Source organism: Rhinolophus sinicus, chromosome 1 (assembly GCF_057876585.1).
Source record: "Rhinolophus sinicus isolate RSI-liver-muscle chromosome 1, RSI-T2T, whole genome shotgun sequence".
NCBI lineage: Eukaryota > Metazoa > Chordata > Mammalia > Chiroptera > Rhinolophidae > Rhinolophus > Rhinolophus sinicus.
This window is the reverse complement of record NC_142501.1, coordinates 91,138,352-91,144,337: the sequence shown is the minus strand read 5'-3', so window position 1 is coordinate 91,144,337 and position 5,986 is coordinate 91,138,352. Positions and strand designations below refer to the sequence as shown.

At 40.6% G+C, this 5,986-nt stretch overlaps 1 pseudogene; it reads left to right on the top strand.

Annotated features, from left to right (window-relative positions):
- Window positions 1–2,672: 2,672 nt before the first annotated feature.
- LOC109434391 (B-cell receptor-associated protein 29 pseudogene) lies at window positions 2,673–5,135 on the top strand (annotated as a pseudogene).
- Window positions 5,136–5,986: the final 851 nt, after the last annotated feature.

Below are 5,986 nucleotides of genomic sequence, written 5' to 3'. Positions count from 1 at the left end.
ATGAAGTGACTTTTGGAAAGCACTCAGGTAACCTTAGAGTGGGGGCTGGTTGCCAGGAGAACCGATCATGTTGAATCAGTTGGAACTTCCAGTCCCATCCACGGCCGCCTCCGGGGAAGGGAGAAAGGCTGGCTGTTGAACGAGTTGCCTGTGGCCAATACCTTAGTCATTCGTGACTAAGTGAGGGCACCTCCATAAAAAACAAGAGGATGGAGATTCAGAGAGCTTCTGAGTTGGTGAGCACTCGGAGATGTGGGGAGAGTGGTGCGCACTTGGAGAGGGCATGGAAGCTCTAGAATCAGTGATCTAGTAAGTAACATGTTTCTCTGAGTTCTGTGATCCATTCTAGCAAATTAATCGAACCCGAGGAGGGAATTGTGAGAACTTCTAATTTGTAGCCAGTTGGTCAGAAGCTCAAAGAGCCTGGGTTTGGTGACAGAACCAGTGTGTGTGGAGGAGGGGCAGTCTAGTAGGACTGAACCCTTAACCTGTGGAATCTGATGCTACCTCTGGGTAGAGAGTGCCAGAATTGAGTTGAATTTTCCGACACCGTGCTGGTGTCTGAGAATTGTTTGTTGGTGTGGGGAGAACCCCCACACACAGTGAAATTAGCTACATGAACCCAATTTAAAGGAGTCAATATCAGGATACAGAGGGAACCACTGGGTGTATGATGTTTGGGATTTTTTGTTGGTTTGTTTTGCCAAGGTCTAATAAACTCTCAATCTTACCTTTTCTTCCTAGGGCTTGACACATTATACAAATAAGACTTTTGGACTTTTGTAGGATTAAATCAAGGTGGGCACACCTGTGCTTGTATATTCCAAGAACAATTCTTCCACTTTCTGCAGAGAGCCAATAGATCTCAGTCAGGAATCCCAAACCAAGGGAATGCAGTTCAATTCATAAAGTCCTGGATTGAGTACTTACGCTGTGTAATGTCTACGATTCCAGGCTACTGGGTTAGTTATCAGCATAGCAACCTGTTTATTCTACTTCCCTAATTTCTACAGTCATGCAAGAAATGTACAGATTTCTCCATCAGCCGCAAACACAGTAGGACTGTACCCTGAGGGTCTCCAGCCCTTGCTCTGCCCATCTCCACTGCAGAAAGTTGCCAATTACGATATGTCCTTTTCTCTCCCCTTTCCAAATCTCAACTCCTAGATGAGGTTCCCCTTATTTTTTCCCTCATTACTACTCTCCGAAAATCACGACAGTTCAAAATTTCCCCTAGATTTTGAACTTTAATATAACTCCCAGCTGCACAGCAGGTTATAGTGGGTGCCCTGATTCCCACAGCTGTAGGTGTTAGCTATTGGTGGTTTACAGATAAGTCCCCTTCAGAATGGCCCTTAGCAAGGGAGCTGCCTTGCACAAGGTTCCACACCCTCCCTGGGGCAGCTAGTTGTATCAAATGACTGTTCAATAGGGGATACAAAGGCCCACACCTTGTTTTACTTGGGACAACTTTGCACTGTTATCCACCACTCTACAGGCTTAGCTGAAGCCTCTGTTGCAATGACATTGGAGCTCAACTTCCCTCTGCCCAATTCTGCTTCCCTTACTCCTGTAGAGGTGTTCCTAAAAATACTCTTCACCACAAAAACTAAAAGCAAAAAAGCCCACAACACCCTGCATGCACGTCTGCATCTAGGAGTCTGTTTCAGGGAAGCCTTACAAAGACATAAGTTGTTGAAATCTCTTAAGCACACTTCCAGATTCCTAGGACAAACTTCTACCTTTGTTGAGATTGGCTTTTTCTATTGCTTGGGGAAAATGTGGCGTGAACTACTTTTTTTCCAGACCGATGGTTGAACTTCAAAGAGGCAGGAAACTAAGCAGTTTCTGGAATGGGAGAGGAACTTTCCAGTGTTGGTTACATTAAGTGTGATGGCCAGTCTGGCAGGTGCCTGCAATTAATCTTCCTATTCCTCAGTAAAATGCAGTGAGATACTGGGATGTCTGCATAGCTTTGGGCTAATCCAATCCTGGCACACAAAATAGTTATTATAGTGAAGGAATCCCAAGAACCAATTTCACCCTCTGCTGGGAATAACGGCATCCTCTATCTTCCAGTAAGCCTCTCACTTATTCGTCTCCCAACTAACTTCTTTTGTAAGATTAAAAGCTGCTTTTTGGAATCTTGGGAGTGGACCTTAGCACTTCTGATTCACAACCACTCAGTCCTGTGGAATTTGCCTGATATCTCTCCTATTGCCAGCTGTCACCCATTCATCTCTCCTTTGGCGTTGTGCCTTCTTTCAGCTTAACTGCAAAGTGGAAATGAGACTAGAGTGGAGGGTAGTGCTTATGTGCACAGAGTTCCTACTGTGTGCCTAGTACTACACTGGATACTTCACTCACATTACTCAATATAAAGCTCACAGTAACCCTACAAGATATACAGAGATATCTGTCCTCTGCCCCTGACGCACACACCACCAAGGTTCACAATTACATTATTTAGTTCTATGAGATGTGTCACCTCTCCTCTTTAGAAAGTATACAACCTCAGCTAAGTTTGCATAGGATTGGGAAGCAGTATCCTATATTAATTCTAATGTTACTAATGTTAGTATTGGTAGAACTTGGCGGTCTGGAGGCAGATCTAATCTGTGAATATCTCCCTGATATTGCTGCTGTACACTTTACAGTCTTAAGCTGTCCCAATGCCGCAGGTCAGAGGAGATACCGTGTTTCCCTAAAATAAGACCTAGCCGGACCGTCAGCTCTAATGTGTCTTTTGAAGCAAAAATTAATATAAGACCTGGTCTTATATTACATTATGTTAGATAAGACCTGGTCTTATGTTAATTTTTGCTCCAGCTAGGTCTTATTTTTGGGGAAACACGGTATCTGAAACTGGGTCTTATTAGAGGTGATGGTCCAGCTAGGTCTTATTTCCGGGAAACACGGTATCTGAAACTGGGTCTCCTAATAGCTGACCAACATTCTTGTTGTATCACTGATTAACTGACTAATGAACTAACTTAAAAGTATTTACTGCATCTTTACTGCCTACAATATGCAGGAAACATTACTGGAGGGTGCTTCTAGCCAAGTAATAAAGAGCATAGACTGAGGTGGGATTACTTGAGTTTGAATACAGGCTCCATTCCATGGTGACCTACCAGATATCTGCTATACTTACTAGATATTAATCTTTTAGGTCCCCAGGTTTTTCCCTTGTAAAGCAGAAATAAAGAACACTTACTTAATGCGGGGTAGTTGCGAGATTTAAATAGGATGGTCCGTGTAAAGAGCTTGGCATACATACAACTGCTTGATCAATGGTAGCTGTTCTCTTTTAGGAGAAACAAAGTGACTGAAGGGAAACACGTAGTCTAGGAGGGGAGATAAGATATGTGCGCACGGGGTAGCACTGCTGTCCGTAGCTGGGCCTCACGGAGCTGGCCCTGCCCCCACGCGTCAGTCAAGAGCCCGCTGGAGCCAGAGGGTTCCTAGGCCTGGACGTTAGTGGAAGCTGGCATTAGGCAGCTGGCCGAGAAGCTGGCAGAAAAGTGTGAAGAGAAAAAAAATGACACTCCAATAGGCGCAGTTGCAACCTTTCCTTACAATGAAATAGGATTCGTTTTAATCTCCTACCTTTTATTCCTCCTTAGAGATGGCAGAAGATTTTTTCATTTAACGTCTGGAGTAAAACTGCAACTTTCTGGAACAAGGCTTTTCTTACGATTATAGACCTATTGATTTTTGTTTCTAGATGCTGTGAGAGAAGTAAGGAAATATTCCTCTACTCCTGCTATTGGACAGCGTTCATCCAGCAGACCTAGTCCCTGCCCATGAATATACAACAGATGAAACGTTTTAGGTCTCAAAGAAATCTTTATATTTCTGGATTTTCATGATTTTTTTGGCTAGTGTTGTGATGTCTGCTTACCCTTATTACTCAGCTGGCAAAAGAATATTTAAACTCAAGCAGAAAATACTAACCAGGGCTGCCAAAAAATTCATGAAAAACTAAAAAAAAAAAGCCTCTTGAAAAACTATCACAAGGAAGAGGAACACATTTTGGAAGCAGAAAATAAAAATCAGAAGACCAAGAAAAACTGACAACCAGGAAAAACTGAAAACTGCATTCAAAACGATTTCACATGCCATTTCTAAGGCACAACATGGTGTGATGACAAGTGACTTTCACGAGAATTGGAGGGACTTCTACAAGAACACTCAGAAGATCAGGATCAGGGTCATTCAAGAAAAGGCAACAAGAAAGGCCTCTGCACCATGTGCAAGAAGATTGTGAGCCACTACGTCAAGATGATAAATTTGTTATGTTAGACTCTAGAAAATTTTAAATTCAGGTCAGAAAAATGTACTATGATCGGCCAATATTTTTTGATGCCACACATAAGCTGTTATCATAATGGCATGATTACAATACTTGATGATGTTTCACACAGATTATAAAATCTGTATTCCAGCTCTTAAGTAAAATATAAGCATGTTAATCACCTTATTTAGATATTGATAGTAATGCTGGTGTGTGGTGGCTATTTACCAATAGAAGCAAAAATTCATTAGCCAGGTACTTCCAAAATTAGATTTTTAAATTGCATAAAACCATTAGTAACCTTAAAAGTTTTGATGAGTTTCCACTAATAATAATCTAATTGAATCAGATGATGATAATGATTACGTATATGAATACAGTATCCAATATCAACAAATTCATTTGTAGGGAGAATAAATAAAAATGAATGATCAGAATTCGCCACTATATTTATAGGGAAGAGTCAGAAAGAGCAAAAAAATAAAAACAATGACCTCAGTGTGTTTTTTTAAGCCTGATGATACTATGGTTTACTCTCATAAGACAACTGTATTGATAATTATGTATTTGCTACTGTGCTTCTGCACCTGTTGGACTATTTTTGTTGACATTTGTGTTAATAACACATAATTAGTAAGCATCCTACCTTTTTAAAGTTCATCTAGTAATGGAGTTTACATCTATTTGCATAATTGTCACAGCACTGAACAAAAATTATTTTACAACAATGTGGAATTCTTGACTCAGAGTTAATGCACAACATATCCAAAAAGTGTTTCCCATTGCTGTGAGAATGACTAATTATATAAATATTATCTCAAATATACATACACTGGTGTCACAGTTTCTCTGAGATGCTTCTGTATTCTGAAAGCTAAATATTAAATACTGTTTTCCATTTTAAAAAAGGTGTGTGCACAAATAACTGTAACACAAGCTATAACACAAACTTAGAAAGTGATGCATAATATGGAAGAAGAAATCATGTGTAATGAAATTCAGAGGAAGGACAAATTACTTCTAGGTAAAGAAATCAGAGAATGCTTCTTGGATAAAATAACATTCAATTGATGGATGATATGCACACTATCCAGTATTAAATTTGTGAGTGGCAACCTTTTTGTAAACTTACTAGTAAGTACCATACAAAGTTTAAAATAATACCAAATCGATTCCTGGTGCAGATTCCTGGAATACAGCGTTATGAGGCTGGATGCCCACTGGCGTGGTGATGTGCCTATGAGATCGGGACAGGTAATACACATTCAGCCCACAGATTCTGCTTCCAGTTAGTTCCACAAAGGTCATTCTGACCCAGGCAACTCTTCTGCCTAGGGGACTTTGATCAGGACTAGCTGTAGAAAAGACTTGAAGTTAACGACTATCAGCAAGAGTATATTAAGTGTCTAACATGAGCCCTAAACTATAGATGTGAGAAAGGATACAGAAGAAAAAAGAGAAAGAAGAAGAAGGAGGAGGAGGAGGAGGAGGAGGAGGAGGAGGAAAGGAAGGAAGGAAGGAAGGAAGGAAGGAAGGAAGGAAGGAAGAAGGAAGGAAGGAAGGAAGGAAAGAAAAGAAGGAAGGAAGAACAAGAAAGGAAGGAAGGAAGAAGAAAGAGAGAAAGAAAAGATGTGACCCCTCAGAGAGTTTGTATAGTCTAGTTAGGAAGATAAGAGTAACATACAAAAT